The 20,786-nt window shown below is 38.5% G+C and overlaps 1 long non-coding RNA gene across 1 annotated transcript; it reads right to left on the reverse strand.

The window, feature by feature from the left end:
- Window positions 1-1,856: 1,856 nt before the first annotated feature.
- LOC116786073 lies at window positions 1,857-12,438 on the reverse strand. Its single transcript, XR_004356814.1, has 3 exons — window positions 12,396-12,438; window positions 9,752-9,837; window positions 1,857-1,972 (listed from the first exon to the last, which is right to left on the reverse strand). It is a non-coding gene; the product is annotated as an uncharacterized LOC116786073 (long non-coding RNA).
- Between the last annotated feature and the right edge of the window lie 8,348 nt (window positions 12,439-20,786).

Genomic DNA, 20,786 nt, shown 5'->3' on the forward strand with positions numbered 1-20,786 from the left:
ACTAAATTTAAGGGAATCAGACCCCTGTATTTCTTTACAGTTTAGAGGAGAGATGCTGCCACAAGATTTGAGACTATAAAGGTGAATGCCAGGAAATGTATCAGTAATTAATCTTCCTTCCTTTTCTCCCACGTTACAATATACCCTAGTTCTTCTGTGCAGCTATCTTTGTGATGCTGACAACAAACTTCTCCCTTGATTATATTTACTAGCTCCTGCAGAACATTAACAAAATGTCACGCTTTTCCTGAGAACACTGCTAACAGTTAATTACTCACGATAACTACTAAACGATTGAAGTGTTTGCTTTACTAGGCTCTACAAGATACATTTTAAATGCCTCAGGATAAGCTAGTTGCAATGAGAAGTTTGTTGTTTGTTTTGGGGTTTTTTTTCCAAACAATTCTACAATTTGGATGCTGTGGTATGCAATTAGGCAGATAGGTTTAGCCTGGTGAACACAAAAACCTGAACAGACTATTCCCATTTCCCCTACAAATCTACTTTTAAAGCAAAGAACTATGGATATATTTCTTGTTAGAAATAGTGGATATTAACTTAAAAAAACCCTTTGTAAGTCAAAATGAATAGTATATGCCCCTAGTTTTCCAGCCCTATGTACAATATTTTTCACCCCATGACTGCCATTAGCACTGCTAGAGATCACAAAATTCTTCTGTGCCCTGCAGAAAGTTACCCTCATAGGGCAACATTTCACAGCCCTTATTCTGTGAGTCACTAGTCCCACCCTACAAGACATCTGTCCCACTGAGATCAGAGGTGTGAGTAAGACAAGCTTGGCTCTCCTTTATGTTAAAGACAAAACCTACAGCAAAATTGCCAACTCCCTACTGTTATAGTTCAAAATGTATTTCCAAGTCTGTCTATTGATGTTATAAAATGTTCACAGTATATAATAATATTTCCTGTAATATCTATCAGACAAACTTTAATCATTTCTTAACATGAGGAGCCTTGTGCCCGCCTTCCTAAGTTTATCAAAACTCACACACATCCTCATCAGATGCTATTCCTGTTTTTAAATGCAGAAACTGAAGTAGAAAGACCAAGTGATTTGCCCACAGTTATTCATTAAATCAATTGCAGAGCTGGTGTTGGAAAATCAGACCTTCCTGGGTCCCCCCAAAAAAATGTTCTAATTGCAAATCATGATGACCTGCCTATGTATGAATGAGAAAACCATGCAGATGTAGGAAGTGACTTTAATCTGTGAAAGAAACCGAAGCCAGCCTTTCTCCTGGGAGTTTTCAAATCACAGAAGTTTCCTGGTAAAACTATTAATCCCTTATATTTCAAAGAAAATGCTATGTGCTGCTGTACTAAATCGAGGTAAAATTAACACAAACAGAATTTTCAATGCAGTAGAAATACAGTTAACACAAACCTTAGTCTGGTCACCAGGCTATAAATTAGTGCAATGAAAACAGATCAGAGCAAAGAACTTGTCAGGCATCAGTACAGTTCCCAGTAGTTCACCCTGAACTATTTATGTAGAATTATATTTGCAATGCCCTTGCTAGATGTATCTCCAGGGTAATTAGATGCAAAAGGCTTTTATTTTTTTAGCTACTTCAGTGTTTTCTGAAAGGGCAAAACCAATTGCTTCTTTCCTTCTTCTGCCACTCATCACCTGGTGTAAAACCCATAGACTACACACAGAAATAACAGAGCACTATGCAAGAAGCACGTATATGACAGTATGAGTAGGACTTCTAGCACCCAAGGGGAGTGCTGGATGTTGTGTCTTTTCACACCACGGTGTGCAGTCTGAAATGCCATTCCCGGAGGGGCAGCTGCCTGGTAGAACCAAATATTCATATTAAATCCCACTGCAAACCTCCTCTCAGGAGATGGGGTTGGTGGTGGTCTCTCAACCAGCTTCCAAAGTGATCACTGTTGAACAGTGTGAGCTGCTCCTTCTCGTAGGCCCCGTGCAAATGTTAGGGAGTAGCTGGAAGAAAAATCAAGTACTTAGTTAGAAGGCTATATTGATTGGTAAAATTAAACCTGATGTCTCTGAAAATTCCTTGCAAAAAGGTTAATATTAAAATTAATCTGATCTTTCAATAGACACCAGAAGCTAGTAGGTAATAAGGACAGAGAACATAGAAGTAAAGACATAGAATGGGGGAAATTAAAAATATTAAAATATTTTTCCCCAGTGAAAAGCAAACATTTATATTTTTGCTCTTCAGTTTAGTTGTAAAAACTTTGTTCTTATATTCTGAGAGTGTCAAGGAAGTAAGCAGCTGAGTTTAATTTACATTCTTTCTACTTTTTCTTTCTTTTTTTTAATGTTTTATATCTCTGTCAGGTATTTGGCTGCCTCTCTAAAAAAGTTCTGTTCTTTTTGCTCTATCATTCAGAAATCCCTCCATAATAACCACTTGAATTTCATCTATTTCTGCTACACTTTGCAACATAATAAAGTGAGGTTTGCAGGAGGAGGTAATGTCTCTTATTAGAACAAGCATCAGGGGTGGGAAAAACACCCAAGCTTTCACATATAAAAGACAGGAATCCTTTTTGATGTAGACATTATTTAAACTGAGCAAAGGCTCCCAGGTGAGTATCAATGAGTTAAAGAAGGAATTAAAATATGTTTGTTTATTGAGAAGCCTCGAATTACATTTTATTTCAGAAAGTTTGTATTTAAGCAAGACTTCACAAAAGTATTAAGTAGTGTGAACTTTACCAACACTTTTTGTTAAACGCTTAATCCACGCCCACATCAAAACAAAGACAGACGGCTGAGCTCTTTACATATGAGAAGGTGACTTTTCACACATAGCCTTAACAGTAAACCTTTTGGTTTTGGTTTTTTTGTTTTTTTTTTTCACGGAAATACAAAGCTCCAAGATAATAAAGTTTCCTTAATTTACATTTCTCCCAAGAAGTGGAAATTACAAAACTACAGACAACAAACATTGGCTAATCAGTCTAGGGAAAAAGGTCCAAAGGGAAAACTCAGAAATGGGTTTGTTTAAAAGCTACAACAGGGAGAAAGAACCTTGAGCTATGAATGCTTTTGTATTGCTAATCTACCTAATGTTCTATTGAAAAAAAAAGAAAAAGAAATCCTTGAATGAACGATTCTGACTTTGTTCTAGTGTGAATTGAGTAGCTGTTTCTTGAAAAAAATCCAATACTCTGTCTGTATTTAAACAAGTCTTCCTGAAGACCTTTTCTCAAACAAGTCTTTATACGGGAAAAACAACTGTTGATTTTGTAGTCATCGTGTGAGTAACTTTTATTAAAGTCAGCAGGGCCTGTGAGATTTTTTTTGAACCTGTAACTCTTAATCAGGATAGCTGTCAGCTGTAGAGCCTGAGGAAGCTGTCATACAGACAATATTCAAATGGAGTTGTGTTTTTCCCACAGTGTTGTTGAAAGGAAACCCTTTTGTTAAGCAAAGCCTGAGAGACATTAGTATCCTGAAATGGAAACAAATAGAGTGAAGGAGGGTCTCCCAACCTGATAAACACTTTCCAAGTGCAATGTGTCTCCAGAGCTGAAACTACACACTACCAACGATTCTTAAATCTTTCCCAAATATGGGTTAGAAGTGTTAAGAATTTGTGGGAAAGTTTTCCTTTAGTGTAGACCACGGCTTGATGTTTATTCATATGCTGTAGTAAGCAAATGAGAAACTAAGCACTTTGTAAATGGTGCATCATTTTGACTACTTGATCCACTCTACTGACAGAACAGTTTGGCATAATTGCTGGCATACATAATATTTTCAAATGACAATTCTCCAAACAAGTCAGGGCCTGAGCTAGCAGCACTGAAAGGTGAAGAGAAGCTGCCTACATGTTGGGCTGAATTCTGGATTATTAAATGCCACAGACAATTAAGATTTATAGTTGATATTGTCCACAACATAAATGCATTCCTCTACCTTCAGTACTTCCAGTTCCACAGCATGCACCGGTATCTATCTTCAGCTGTTGCTTTAGGTGTGAAAGCTAATTTCTCTGCTATACCCTTTCCCTGCCATTTGACCACAACTGTTTTGAAACAGGCCCAAAAGCCCTTCAGTGCTGCCTCTACGTGCAGTTTTGATTTGACATCGGTAGTACCACTCATGCTGTTGCTTCTGAGTCATGCCAGGAGTGGAACAGCTTCAGCTCCACGTTGCTGTGTATCTTCTCTAGTAAGTGAGGCAGGATTGCCTTGAGAATGAGAAAACCCCTTCATCAAGAGTGACTGGCAGAAAACCGTGAACAGGACTTTAAAGAAATTCAAGAGAACACGAAGTATTGCCAGTAACAAAGGTTTAGGGCTTTCAGCAGCCTCCACTGACCCTGATGTGCAATACTGATGTATTACACCCTATTACACCGATGTAACCTTTCAGTATGGCACTGTCGTGGGATTAGGATGGAGATCTTAAATTTGCAAACATGCCTATTTTGTTTTGGCATCTTAGTGTTTGGCTATCAAATTCCCAACAACTATCTGCTGCCACAATTAAAGAGCATCTTTTGTAGAAGCAGTCAGACAAGCAAAGATATAGTGACAGCAAGAAGACTGAGGGCAAGAGGGACCCACAGAGCACGACAGTGGTCAATATATGTGTAGTTGCCTGCAGATATGCCAGCTCAGAAAAAAACTACAGCTGAGTTTCAGCTGTAAGCAGCCTGTAAGGGCTGGAGTAGCAATGTGCAACTGGTCAGAGTGCCTGCAGGGAAGAGTTGTACAGACAGAGAAAAAAAGATACCTGTCTGTAAAAAGGAGCCTGCACAGCACAAATTATGAACTGTTCCTAACATATCTGTTTATACCTGTTTATTATTTCAGAATAAAAGCTCAGTATTGCAAGTATTTTCCCTGTTGCCAGAAGGAAGCACTTTTCTTTTTCATCCTAAATCTTCCAAAGGTGTACTGCCAATAAAATTTATCAACACTGCTGTATAAAACAGGTTCTGAAACCTTAATTATTTTTCCATAGTAGGAGAAGATCCAGCTTTCCTATCCTGTAATGCTATTTGGAACAAGAAGACCTTGTCATTGGTAATATTATAATACCACATATAATATAATTTTGGGTCCTTTGAATGTTTGGCCTTTAAGTAGACCTACATAAGTAGGTCAGCCAGGTAGTTACTATCAGTGCTGTCTGCTCTACCTCATCAAACTGCATCTTGTGTTCCTGAGATGATCCCAGGGAGCTTACCATAGCCTCATTCTCTGGTTGATGGCATCATAGATTGCCTTCCCAGCAAATCCTGTGGCATATAGCTATGTTTTTCTTTCCAGAACTAAGTTTCTGACAGAGAACCACAAACAACCTATTAACTCTCAGAAAAACCCATGCCCAGTCTTCCACCTCAGTGATTTACTTCTTGTAATCATGTCCTATTTTCAAGGCACTCTTCATAAGGAGAAAACCCAGAAATATTTTAAAATATCTTTCATCTTCCATGGAGAGGATAGGCAGCAGCAGGCTTTGGGAATCTACAAAATGCTAGTCTTTACTTCCAGCTGATACTTGATCTCCCACTCTGATGACTAGCAAAGATAATAGCTGTGATGCTAGTTATAATGATTTTTGCTGTCAGACCAAAAAAGCTTCCACAGCAGCACATCCAGTTTGCAGACCAATATAATCTAATCAATAATACATGAAAAAGATACCTATATGGCTAAAAAAATCGAGGACTGACAACTTTCTAGAGATATGTTCAGGACTGTATTTTTTCTTCCCCAAATTACACTTTAAGATCACGCTAAGCAGCCCTTTCTCTCAAATACAGTTAACATGCCACTGATGGTGATGCCTTGCCTTCTGGAAGGCACCCCTATACACAAATCACAGCATATTCACACCCTCTTTGTTAACTGAAGATCCACTGTGACTCTTGTGATTTAAGTACAACAGAGGAATCAATGGGATACACAAGGAGTGAGGGTGCTCCAGATGAGCAGCTACTTGCTACAATTTTGGAACCTCTCACTTAAGCAATAATACTTCTCTCTCCTCCTTGTGGTTAGCAAGCTAAAGGCACAGTCTGAGATTGAGAGCCTTTTCTTTTACTGCAGTGGTGGAATTCTGGTTTTAGGCTGAACCGCTCTCCTCATGTCAGCTGCGATTTTTTTGTGACAAGGCCCATTGTGGGGAAGGTAAAGGATAGGAATGTTGCATTAATATATAAGAGATTTTTCCTTTACCATTAAGAGTTTTGGAAAGCTGAAGAGTTATTGGACTTCTTAAGAATAACTAGTAAAATTTCTCTGTATCCTTTGTCCTAATAGAAACAAAATCATTATGGATCACAGTGTCTCTGTGCATATCTTTGTCCCAGCCTGAATACCTTTTGAATCCATGGGGCAACTGCAGCTAGATTTGATAAAGCACAGAGGTCTCAAAGCAATTAGATTCCTACTAAGTTTTAAGCAAAAAGGGAATGCAAAAAGGACAAAAAAATATCTCTGTATGTATGCCTGTCGGGTATGTATCAGGGAAAAGTAGAAGCATAAAATTGCTAAACATCTTGGAATCCACAGGGTCCTCCTTTGTGGATATTGTCCTGAGACTTTGCCTCCACTGTGAGGAAAACAAAACTCAGGCAGATTTTGCACATTCTTGGACACGATGTCAAACAACAAGAAGATGCAAACCGACAGGAAAACTAATCCCAGCATTCAGCTGAATACATCCCCAGACCAGACCATCTCATTCCAGCACTTGGCCTAAATAACATTGTTTTCATGGGTTTTGACCTTGAATAGTCAGGTTTATCTTACTGGGTTCCCTTTGGCCTTGGCACACCAGCTTTTTGAATTCATTTCCAAATCCAGTATGTGATGACTCCGTACTGGCCCATCATACCCTGACTTAACATCCGAATGGGGCAACACTGGTGAACCCTTTAGAATGCTATAGTACATTGCTGCAAGGGTCAGCTGAATTTAACCCTTGCTTTTAATGTGATGGCACATTAGCTCAGAGAATTCACAAGCAGGTATTACTGTCTGTTGGCTCATTCTTATTGTCTTTATCCTAAGCATTTGTGATTGGCTGCTGTTGCTCCATAATGGAAGTTAGGCTACGTGAATTCATCTGTCTTCATGTGAGTAATTCTTATGTTTAGGTATTCTAACTATGTTCTAAATTACTTCCTGGGTCTTCATCAACCTCTGGTTGTAGCATCACTGTCCTGAGTTTGTGTCATAAGCTCTGTCCAGCTCTGGGGCCTCCAACATAAGAAGGACATGGACCTGTTGGAGTGAGCCCAGAGGAAGGTGACAAAGATGGTCAGAGGGCTGGAGCTTCTCTCCTATGGAGACAGACTGAGAGAGCCAGGGTTGTTCAGCAGGGAGAAGGCTCTGGGAAACCTCACTGTGGCCCTCCAGCACCTAAAAGGGGCCTATAAAAAAGATGGAGAGCAACTTTTTACACTGGCAGCTAGTGACAGGACAAGGGTTTTAAACTAAAAGAGCAGAGATTTAGATAGGATGTAGGAAGAAATTCCTTACTGAGAGGGTGGTGAGACACCGGAACAGGTTGCCCAGAGAAGTTGTGGATGCCCCATCCCTGAAAGCCTTCAAGGCCAGGTTGGATAGTGCCTGGGCAACCTGGTCTAGTGGGTGGCATCCCTGTCCAAAGATGAAGGGTTGGAACTAGATAATCTTTAAGGTCCCCATTCTATACATAATTGATACATGGTTGGAAAAAAATAGCGTCACTGTATGTAATGGTGGAGATTAAGAGAGAAGCACCTTTCCAGAATGTCACTGTTTTTAAATGACCTAGTCTTTGAGCTAATATTTGCTGCTAGCATAAAGTGATTAGAAGTTTCCGTTAATACCTCTCTTCTTTATAAAATCTAGCTCATACAAGCAAGTAGAAGCTTTTAATAAGGCAAGGCAACAAAACGTGGACAAAGTATGGACACCACTGCAGGACTGCAGGGCAAAAGCAAAGAGTGCATCTATTCTGGAATGGTGGTGTCAGCCTGGAATGACTCCCTACTGTGACATTTTTATTCCACAAAATCATTGATTTATTTTGGATGACAGTGCACATATGCACAATTACCCTGAAGAGCTATTCTGGCCAACAACACTAAGCAGGCAAGTATGGAGTGTGATTTTCAGAGCCATAGGCAGTTTTATTGCTGTCTGGGTTACTTCAAAATCTGTGGGAAGATGATGGTTTAAATGTCTCAAATCCCAACACACAAGCTCAAGTCTGTAGCTAGAGCAGTATGAAGTATTTCCATTTATATTAGCAGAATTTTATTTCAGCTTATTTAAAAACATAAAACTCCTTCTTAAAACCTATTAGTTTTAAATGCAGATTGAAACCAAGAGAAAATAAACTGGAAAATATTCACAGATTTTCCTCTTCATATTTTAACTAGCTAAAGAATTAACTGAACTTTGATGAACTTCAGTTAACATTTCATACTGAAAACAAAAGTGATTGTAGCTATGCATGTATGATATAAAGTTTCAAGATAACTTAATCTGATAATTTTTTAAAGCAGTTCTGTGAGCCTAGAACAATTTTCAGCCACTGAGCCACAGAATTGCAGGAACTTGTGGAATTCAAGATGTCTCTGGGTGGCTTCCAGGAGGTCACAGACAGATAAGGAATTAAAACCAGCAAATGAAAGTTTGCTAGCCAGATATCTGCACAGCCATAAGGAATGTTTTGTGAGTCTGCAAACAGAGAGGCTCATCTCAGCTGTTATCAACAATTAAAGAGGAGCCATCTGTGCCTGTACAAAGTCCATGGACAGAAATATCTAGAGAAGTTTGCAAAGTCACTGTAGTATGTTAGCCTTGAATCCTACCAGTATCAATCAGTATTTTAAAGACCTTGTCATTACTACAGTTATCAGTTTTAGTTGGGACATAACAAAATTTTTTGCTGCTTACTCAGGAAAATGAACATGCTGGACTTTAACCTAAGGGGTTTATTCTTTATACCTTCTAACACCATGCAGACAAGGAGTTTTAAAGGCTACATGATTAAGTTCAGAGTGAAGGGATAAAACAGACAGAAAAATATCTGTCATAAAGAACCTACATGCTCATGTTGTTCTATATTCATATTCTTCTGAGAGGCCACAGGTGCATTTATACCAGAATTTCTGTGACTAACAAACAAGTTTCATCTCTTTCATAAATATGTCTTAATTGGTTTTGAAAAAATTAGATAAACAGAAAAAGTAGTAGTAGATGTGAATGCATTAGCTAGGTATATACTCCTCTGTACTTGGGTACATTTTCAGAGGTACTTAGCTTTAACTTCAAAACACTGTAGAATAGTTACATTTTTTCCATTAGCTGTGGCGCACAACCAAACCTCAGCAGTAAGGTTAAACCTGTGATAGCCAAGCAGATATCCAATATTTTCAGATGTACAAAGGGATTAAAAATAACCTCAAGAAGTTCTTATAAACAAGCAAACAAACAAACAAACAAAAGCTATCAGAATAGTGAAAGTGGATTTTGTGCAGGATTAACCGCTTAGAAAGGCTAAGAGTGAAAAGCATATTAATTCTAATGTAGCTGAGAAGTCTGTCTCCTATTCAGCAAATCATTTAAAAAGCCTGTCTGGGATTTACTGAAGCTAATGAGATTTAAAATGCTTAACTTTACAGTCAGATTCGTATTGTTTTCTGAATTGGCATCCTTGATAGCGAGGGAATTTGTTTAAAAAGGAGAGAAACAAAGCATACAATTTTCACGGGTGTAAATCCTGTTTGCAGCTTACCTTTCACTGAACTGAATAAATTGCAGAATAATCCAAACCTTATTTGTGCATTTATTGAAAGTGAGCAGTGGTATCAAAACACATACCTAGAGACAGAAATAGTTGTCAGGTCATTTAGCTGTGTCATGCAGGACTCATATATACATACCTACACAGCTCTTTTCATTCTGATAAACATTCTTTGAAACTGCATGTTTGTGGAATAAGAAGAGACCTTGGGACTTCTGATTCCAAACACATAAAAAAGCCACCCGACTCTGTTTCCAGTTTCATGCAACCACAGAAATAGCAATTGCTAATAATATATTATCCTAAAATCTCTCTTGCAGCCACTTTGTGGTATTTCTGTCTCCACAGGACTTAGATACTGTTTTAAGAAAAGTCTTAGCTATTCTGGTTCTAAAAAAAGTCACCACAATATAAAACAGTCCTCTGTATTTTTGGTTGTTTCCAGACTTGTTAATGTAGCTAAATTGTCAGTGTAGTTCTTTTTGTAATAAACACTTCAGATCTTTATTTCATGGCAAGCATATTGTTACTATTAAGGAATGATGTAAAAATTAACATTAATAAAGGATACTGATAACTGGGAAGAGTAACTAAGAAACTATGTGTACTACTGCCTCAAGCCACCCTAGGCTGAGTAGTGTCTCTGAATCTCAAAAATTACACTACCAGAGTTAGTATTTTTACAAGATTTGTTAGCCATAGATTATCTGGATAGAGTTAGAAGCCACTAAAAGGAGAGCTAGAAAAAAATGCTGTTGCATCTTGTGTAACTCATCAAGCTCCACTTATCCCTATATCTCTTGACATGCAGAGCACTGGAAAAGGTAGTCCCTTTGAGGAAAACTGAGAACTTATGTACATGGCATATGCACAGCAGATAAGCTGAAGAACTATATACTACTCTATTCAGAAGGGAAAAAAAAATCCCAGAACATTGTAGTACCTAGGCAGACAAAGTAAATTTTACAACCATACATAACATATACGAATATATGATGCATCTAAAAATTAGTTGCAGGTGCTGACATTATGTTTGCAAGATAGAAAAGCTCAGTGGAAAATTCAGCTTCTAAGAGATGCAGACTAAGTAAAAAAAAAAAAAGAGATAAAGTGTAGTTAAAAAAAGTTCATTTCAGTTCTGATACTAAATGATAATACAAGCCTTTAGGATGTTAAATGAGATGTTTAACAAACACAGCCTTTATTGGGGGTTTAGAAGAATTTATAGGAGGAGATGTTTATGACCTGTAATGGCCATGGGAGCTGCCCCACATAGTTAGATGGAGAAGTCCACATGGAAAAGATGGTATTGCTAGCAGGTTTGTGGTCTTTCTAAGACTTGATACAGCAACAGCTGTTTTAAGCAGGGGGCTGAGCAAATGCTCCCCCATCACATAACCAAAGCACAGGTTATGTTCATACTGTCACCAAAGCAACCTGATCAGGTCCAGAAACACCTCTGGTTCTCCAGTGACACCACCCAGGGTCTGGGTACCTAACACAGGTCTTCTGATGGGCCAACTACCTGCTCTCTAGGTGTCGTACATGCTAAGCTAGGCCCCATGGCTAAATAGGCATCCCTTAGTATATAACAGACTGTTTGATATGACTTAAAAGAAAGGAAGTGGATGCATGCATCTTTTTTGAGTGACTCACATATACAGCAAACTCTGGCTTAATGGAAGTGCTCCTTCTCATTCAAAAGTAAGCTTTTGATTTCTTCATGTTAGTCAAGACTGACTTGCAATATAGTTATTTTTATCCCAGAATTCCTTAAAGATGTATTTTTACAGTCTTTTATCAAAGCAGATGCAATAAGGAATCACAGAATTAATTAGGTTGAAAAAGACCTCTGAGATCTTTGAGTCCAACCTTTGAATACCACCATGTCAACTAGACCATGGCACTAAATGTCATGTCCAGTCTTTTCTTAAACAGCTCCAGGGACAGTGAGTCCACCACTTCTTTGGGCAGTCAATTCCAATGCTTAATCATCCTTACTTTGGAGAAATTCCTCCTAATGTCCGACTTGAACCTCCCCTGGAACAGCTTGAAACTGTGTCCTGTTGTTCTGAATGTAGTAGCCCACACTGGTATAGTTTGGTTTGCCAGATGTGTTACAAGCAACAATAATATACTTGCTAGTTAGCTCAAATCTTGTCATTTTGTCAAAGGACAATCTGCTCCAAGTCCATGAATAAGCTTCATCTCTAGCCATGTTTAAATCTCAGAAATTATCACACATGAAGGGAAAGCAAGGAAATTGTCCATTTTGTTAAGGACATCTGGAAGGTATGTTATAAACACAGTAGGAAAAAGAAAATTTTCAGGAAAAATATTTGACTGATATCCTTGAGGATGGCACATTTAGTGTGTAGCACTACCACTATCTCCTTTCACCTAACCAATAGGCCTTGATTATAAAGATGAAAGCACTTAGCATTCTCCTAGACCCCAGTTACATCTCTATTCTAACACAGTCTGTCCTCTGATGCTAGAAAAAAAACCCCTTAAATTACCTTGTACTTGTGTGTAAAAGTTTCAACTTCCTTAAAACTTAAGCTTTAAGAGACACTTTGTGTCTCTTAAACACAAAGATATAGACAAAATAAGAGATTGTTTCAGAGATACTTACTAGACTTTCCTCACAGCAGCAGCTCTGCCGTTCCACCCACAACTATAAAAAGTGCTGAGACTCATGTCCTGATCACTCCTCCGAAAGTAAGGCAAATAAATAGCTACTAGTATTTGGTTTCTGACAAGGTAAACTGCTTACACATAGCAGTCGGCCTCTTCTCATACTTCTGGGATTGACACAGATGGGGAGTTGAAGTGCTTTCAAACAGTAGCTTTATGCTCACAGACTCCCTGTTTTTCAGACTCTATTTTCCCTCAAGAACAGGTATTTTTGAAATAACTTGCATATCTTCTACTTTAAAGAGAGCATCAAGAAAGCCTGTCATCAGTTTACTGTGAGGACAGAGGGGAAGGGAATCTGATTGATCATACCAGATTATCACCAGCTATCGCACAATTCATGTGCTGGAAGGTATAAGGCTGGAAAGAAATTTGTGTTTATCTCAGAGCTCAAACTTGATTGCTTAATGATATGGCCACACTGATGTAGCTGCTGAATAGAAGACCATGATTTGGACTGTGCTTATTAGACTTGTAGATACGAGCAATTCAGGACAATGGGAGCAAACCCTTGCTTTCTGTACACCTACTTGTACACCACTTACAGAAGAGAAAGTTGACAAAGCAGCAAAAGCATATCTGTGTACATTATTCATGTACATTTATCTGTCAGCAGATAGAGTCAAAATCCTCTCAATAACTACTTTCAATATTGATTAAAATGGAGTGCATGTTTTACAATAACTGGAGACAGTATTTTATGCATTCGATAAGCAATGTTTGATAAGTCACTAATGAATTATCAGGTAAGTTAGTCAACTTTATTTAACAAAGAGCAAAATTTTGGCTTCCTTAAAGTTCCTTTATGAGCACCACAGGAATTTTACTTCTAAACTGTAACTGCCACGGTGCTGCAACTCTATATTGACAAGTTTCCTCATTTAGATTCAGTAGACTGTATTTATTTGGTGTGCTAAAGGAGACTAATGGTTAAAGTACTCACGTCTCTTTGTGGCTGAGGGAAAGCATCAGAGCTCTATACTTCACAGATTTCTGGGAAGCTAATAAGATGTGTGGCTGAGGCTGTAAGCCAAGAAGTGAGCAAATGGCAGCAGAAAATCATTTCAAGTCACTTCAGGATCTTTGCTGAGTCATATCAGTTTCAGTGTCTGTGTGGACTCCACATCACACCCAAAACTACCAGAAGGGATTTTTGCCTGCCTTTAATAATTCTGTAGCTAAATTACAACATCTGCCTGAAAAAACACCACAACAAATTGAAAAATGCAGACTCAGATGGTGTGCCTGAACATCTCACATAGCCATAATCCAATTGACCTGCACCATCACTGAAAAGCAGTGTCCTCCTTATAGTCCATCTGGTAGATGGTGAAATTATCATCACTACAGACAGAATCACTGTAGTATAAAATTTCTACTAATTCCTTTTCATTTTCTGATGGAGCAGCTGATGCATCTGTTATTCTCATCCATGCCTCACCTGTTTTAGGCCCAGTAGGTGGCTCAAGGCACTTCTCTTAAACAAGGTGGGTGGGCAGAGTGGCAGCTGATTTATTTATCAGATGAAGCACTGAGAGGCACTTTCACTGAGAGATAAAAGTTCTGGACCCCAATTTTCCTCCCTGTTCTCTTAACTGCTCCATGAAAGAAAAGAGACTATGCCTACCAAGCAGCAAACTGTAATAACCATGCTCAGCTCAACAGTGTTTATTGATAGATCTGGTCAAAAGGCAGACCTAGCATTCATTTTGTTTCCCCTCTCTGCTTGTCTACTTTCTGAGAGCCAGAGGAGAAATAGCATTTAATGATTGTCATAGCTTTAATCCAGACCAGAGCTAAAGGCTTAGGCAGCCCAACCAAACACAGTGCAAGCAAATCCTGCACCAATTCTGCATTGCTCTGTGGATATATGGAATAAACTCCTGTACTGCATATTCCAGTCATCTATCCACGGGTAGATCATGTTAAAGATATATAGGCCCACTCTTATTCCTATTTTCTGACTAGATACAGACAGAATGTGTCTTTGTGGAAATTGGTGTCGCTGCTTTACCTGTCATAGAGGATCTCAAAGAATTCACATGGAGAACAAAAGTGGCAGCTCTATGTCATCTGTAAAAGAAATAAGACTTCTCACCTTAGCTCTGCTTGCTTCCAGTGGACCAGCATTCCCTCAAACTTATCTTTAGCCAGCTCTCAACTGTACTCACCTTAACCAGACAAACCTTTCAGTGGTGTGAGAGGGAGAGGGATAAGCCTTGGTTTCACTAGCATGTCAAAGCAGATCTGCAACCCGCCTTTTTGCTGTAACCCTTTCAACAAATTCCATTTTATACAGTTAATGGACGGACAGAACCAGCTCTGTCATTATGACAGAGCTGTGTTAAATGGGCATTTACGAATTCAGTTCTGTAGGACTTTTTATTTCACTGAATCTGTCTTTTTAAAACCAATATATCAAAAATTTATAATTGGAATATAAACCACTTTATGTGACCATAATTTCAACAAACCTTCAAAATAAGGTTTTGCTGATGGACAAGAGAAAGTCTGTCAGGGAGAAACAAACATATTCTCAAGATCACTGCTACCATTTGTATTGCCAGGGAGCATCCTCTATCCATATATCATAAAGACTTAGAACAATGTAGCCTAGGAGTTAGTGGTAAAATGATTTACAAATTCATCCTACTTGCTACCACAGTGTGCTTTGTTCAGTCTAGAGGCTTCTTCCATTTCCTTTAGAAGATCATTTGAACTAAAATAACTCTGAGTTAAAAAAATACTAGACTGTACACTGCAGTTTATCCCATCTGTTTCTAATTTAATCATACTAATTAGCTGAGCTATCATAAATATATTCCCCTTCTGTCATCACTGCTCACATTCTCCGTATTTATCTGCAGATGCCACGAGCACTTATTTGTTCTTGCTACATGGTAAACATTGTTATGTCAGAAACCCTGCTGTGATAAAACTTCCCTGACAGTCACCCTAAGGGAAAAAACCAGTGCCCACAGCTCAGTAACAAGTAGTAACAGGCTATCAGGTGGTGACAAACGCTCCAAGATTTTACTTCTAACAGTTTGGCACACTTCAGCAGTTCAAAGCAAAGATTTTCAGGAGCCTAGGACTAATCCTAACCATTTCTGAAATCTTCATCAGCATATTAGCCATGCAGTTTAACTCTGTGTTATCTATTATATGCAGGGAAATTGCATGCCTTTTTTTCCAAGCAAATATAAGAGGTTTTGTGATTACATGTTTTGCAACCAGATAGAGATGAACAGTGCCTCTCACCTCTCAGGATCAGAGTCAATTTTGCAGTCAATCAGAAAGAAGGAAGAACAAGAGGACTCTCAAGATTTTGCCAGTTTTTTAAATATGTGGGAGTTTGTTTAGAAACACAATTCAGTTCCATTGCACCTACGCAACCATATCTCATCCATATGATTTGTTTGGATGCAGCAGTCACAAAATTTAGCTTGAAAAACTTTGCAGGAAAACATTTCACTTCCATTTTCTGTTTCTCTGTTGATATTTCATAAACTCTAATCAGGTTGTGCTTTTTAAGGATGCCCATTATTATAGGCAGATAAATAAATAATTGAAATTAAATGTTCAATGTGAGATTTTGAGGTAATATGCAATCCAACTGTAATCCAGGTCATGGATTTAGAAGATACATTTTTCTTATGAAGAAAGAGATTCTGCATAATTCAGAAGAGTTTTACACAGAACTGTATTCTCAGATGGATAAAGATGTGTAAATTCCTCAAAATCAAAGGGAACTGATACCCAGGAGGGCAAAGCAGACAAAACAGCCCATCAGCAACTCAACCACATGAAAGACCACAAAGAAACTCCAAAGCCACCCACGCAGCTGCCTGAGGAATCTGTCAAGGAATGAGAGGCTCTTGTTCAGCTCATGTTGCTGCTGGAAATGTGTTTGAAGAGGTTGGCAATACATCTGTATTTTACAAGTGGCACACAAAGATGAGAAAAATGAAATCAGATCGAATTATGTGCTGCAGTACACCAGCGGTGTCACATCTCAGCTAACTAGTATGTAATTTAATTTACAACATAATGGAATGATCTGCATTTGTTACTGACAGAGAGGCAGCTGAAAAACATCCACAGGGTAAGTACAAACTTAACTAGATAGTCACCTAAAAGGCAAAGAAGATAATATCTTAAACTGTACTTATTTTTTAATAATATCTATTCTAGGTACCTAGAAAGCCTCTGTTTCCGAGAAATGACTATCAGGCCTTGAACATCAGACATCTATAAAACCAGAACAGCAATGGTGAAGAATCAATCCCTTTGTTTCTACATCCATCAGAAATCACCAGTACTTAACTGGTAGAGTAACAGATTACCACAGCTGTTGTATCACTTGTTATTGCTTTCTATCTGTTTGGTTTATATAAAGCTGACAGAAATGCCCCACCTTACTGTCTTTCCACCTACAAACCTGAAGACATCCCTTCTCAAAAATCTGCTTTCCTCAGTACGGAAGAAAGAAAGACTACAAGAGACTTAAATTTTCAAAACATTTACCAATAAGCATTCAAAACCACTCATGTTAAATTGTCTTCTCTACTACACCAACATATCTCAGCTAGCTGCACTGAAATGTGAAGAGAGATTTTGAAGAGAAAATACTTATTTAAGACAAATTATTTCAGATGCCTTCAATTTGCTGCAGGGAGTAGAAGGGAGAATGAAGCAAAACCTGAAACACTGAAGGCATTTGTCTTCAACACTTGTTAAATGCTCCCTTGTTTTGTTCATGTTGTCAATCTGTAGTAAAATGAACAGGATCTTAAATACACATGGTGAAGACTGCGAGCTCCTTATTCAGTCTCTGTTTAATCTTCCACAACACTTTTTGTTTAAATTTGTGAGTGACTCACAGCAGTGGCTTCAGCCAAGCTTAGCACAGACAGACTTTGTGCCCACACAAATACTGATGAGTCTATTCCCACTGTTGGCTTGTGAGATTCCCACTATCACTGTCTTGAGCTTTTTTGAGGAGAGATTATTCTTTGCATAGGCCTCTGCCAAAGTGTCTCATGTTCTGGTGTTGGGAGTAGTTGGAGACAAAAGACTATATATTCATTTTCATTTATGACCTAGATAATGGCAGATTACTTTTTTGCATTAGTTCAATTGAAATATTTGTTCTGTGAATTATGCTTTTATAGGTTCCTGCATAATGTTCTTTTATTTACAGTTGTAAAGCTCTCCAGGCAGTACCTTTTAAAACAAATTTATGTTGCAACAACATTCTCAAAAATAAGAATCTATTCACATACCATTGCTCATAGTTCCACACAGTTAGAAGATTTCAGTGACTTCCCACCTCATCAGACTTGTGCTCCAGACCCTTCACGAGCTCCATTGCCCTTCTCTGGACATGCTCCAGCACCTCAATGTCTTTCTAGAACTGAGGGACCCAGAACTGGTCACAGGACTCAAGCTTTGGCCTCACCAGTGCTGAGTACAGAGGGACAAACACTACCCTGGTCCTGCTGGTCACACTTTTTCTGATACAAGCCAGGATGCCATTGGCCTTCTTGGCCACCTGGGCACACGCTCGCTCATGTTCAACTACTGTCAAGCACTCCTAGGTCCTTTTGTGCTGGGCAGCTTTTCAGCCTGTAGCTTAAAAAGCCTGGGGGATCATTATCGTGCTAAAATGATTCAAAATTTTAAAGACAGGGTTCTACCCCACCTCACTTCTCTGAGATGGATTATTTTCTTCTGGTGACATAGTTTTAAGCCAGATCAGTGTTGTCATCTGGCATATTTCCTAGGGAAGCCTGAGTGAGGCTGTGGAAATGCACACCTCGGGGCAGAGTAGGATCTTTCCTCTTGGCACCGCCAGTTTAGGTTACTGTGAAGGATCCTGGCACCACACTTGAAGATTCTGCTGGCCATTATTAAGTGCACCAGCAGTAGTGAAGGGTAACAGGGTTTAGTGTACTCAAAGTTTTACAGCAGTTCAACAGCATACTCTGAAACTTTCTTGTATATTTAAAGGTCTGAGAGCCAAACAGTTTTAATTCCTGACTTTTAAGCCTTTAAATATGCAAGACTGTGTCATATATGATACATACTGAGATACCATGGGAAACGATATACAGTTTAGGACGAGGATAGGGTTGAATTAATGACATTTGACAACAACATTGGCTGTATTGGAATAGCATCCTAAGAGCTTTTACATTGGTTTTGATGCAGACCCTGTACATCCTTTAGTGGCTTTCTATTGCATTGAAGGATACCTGAACTGTATCTGGTATCAGGCTACTTCTAGCTCAAGATCTGCCTCACAGTGAAAAGCATAGTTGTCAAGCTCAAACTCAGGGAATGAACTGAAGTCAGGTGTTTTCCTAAGAAACTTGGTGGTGACAGCTCTGATTTCAAGCTACACATTTCAGGATTTTTCTTGGCATTTATGCAGGTAGACTAAGGCTTTCTTTGTCTGTAAGAAGACTACTATTACCTATGGATCCCATAATGGACTGAGAGATGTGAAGATTTTCCTATGTTTAGATTCAAGGTCTAAGGTCGATAAATTCTGAATCGGTAAACCCTAATTTCTGGTCCTCAGAAATTCACCATTTTTTAAAGAAGGCATTTGTTTCTCAAGATTCATATAGGACTACCGTAATTTTCTCTGTGCTTACAAAGTCTCATTTTTTTAATCCAAGTCACTCTAGTTAAGCTTTAGTTACAATTTTTACTTAAAAATCTTACCCTTTGATTTCACAACCAACTTAGGCTGATCTAATACTTTCGTGTACACAGTTAGAAGACTCCATATGTTCCAAGAGATGCATTTCACAATTGACCAGCAAATTAAGATATTTGAGTGCACAATGTCACCAGATCAGCCTAGACCTTAGGGCAGCAAATATGACTCATTTCTCTTCTGATTATATCATACTTTTTCCTGTTTTCAGATCTATTTCTACAGTGATCTCACTGAAAAATTGATTAAAATTTGGGGGAACTTGGTGTTACATGAGTAAGCTTAAATACTACATAATGTACCATAACTTACAGGAAGTGACAGTAAGAGAAATCTAGAAAATCTGCTGAGTTCCTCCTATGTATGGTAATCTATAACACAGTAAAATGAAAGATTAAAGATACTACTTCTGTTCACATTCTGGTATAATCTATCAAACACTAGGATAGATTTACAATTTAGATGCTTTCACTGCCAGCTACATTTGATGATGGTAACCAAAGTGGTCAATAATTGCCCAGTTGCTTTCCTAGATGTTTTTGAGATAAATCACCTTACAGATACTTAAATCTATCCACCTATGCAATTATCTAAACTTTCAATGAAATTTGACAGCTTCCACATTCAAGCTTCTGAGAAGGCTGGAAGAAGTTCATAAAACTGTTTGCTGCTAATGATATAACATAAAATAAGTTTTGGGCTTCACATCAGTCATGATGTCTCATCACAACAGTGGGACATAGTGGAAGAAGAAAGAAGTCGTTTCAAGTAATCTTTGGGTTCACATCATCCGAATGGCAACCAGATGGGGCTCTGAGCTGCCTGGAGATTCCACCTGGGGGGGGTTGGAGTTGCCCATGCTACTGCAGTGGGATGAATGGGCCCTCTGTGTCACCACTGCCCCGAGTGTGAGATCCAGCTGATCACATCTGGTGAGGGTCTTGAGACAGGCCTCTGGAGCATCAGCTGGGAACCCATGGGCAGAGGGGTTGACAGCACTTCCTAAATCGTCAAGTTGTTCCTTAACTGTCCGTTTTACGTGATTTATTAATTCTCTGGGATTAGGCAGTAAGCTTCTGCAGCTAGAGAGAAAAGAACATTTTCAGTAGCTGCATGGGTTTTAGTGCTATCGGCTTCAAAAATCCTTTCTCAGTCAGAAGTCAAGAGTTACAACAAAGGGAACAGGAAATAAAAAAAAAAATTACTGATTTTTATATATATAAGTTTCCAATTGTCAGAATATGTTATAGAAATACAAAAGCACACCAGATTACCACTTATCTGCAATACAGGAAATTTTAACAGTAGTTACACTATTTTTATTTGGTGTATCATACAGCTAAAACCACAGATAATTTTCTGATACTTGAAACATTTGTTCTCAAAGTTGGCAAATGGATGTTTACATGTAGTGAACTTCAGAATCAAACTCAAATTTATACATTAGGCTAAACAAAATCTATAAAACTTCCTCTCTACAATTTGTACATTAGTTATCTATCATAGACAATGTATCTCAAAGCACCTGGAAAAAGATAAAATTCACTCACAGCTTTTGTGTGTGAAACCAGGTGTTCTAATAAGCTACTTCATTTGGAAATT

Source organism: Chiroxiphia lanceolata, chromosome 4 (genome assembly GCF_009829145.1).
Source record: "Chiroxiphia lanceolata isolate bChiLan1 chromosome 4, bChiLan1.pri, whole genome shotgun sequence".
Taxonomy (NCBI): domain Eukaryota; kingdom Metazoa; phylum Chordata; class Aves; order Passeriformes; family Pipridae; genus Chiroxiphia; species Chiroxiphia lanceolata.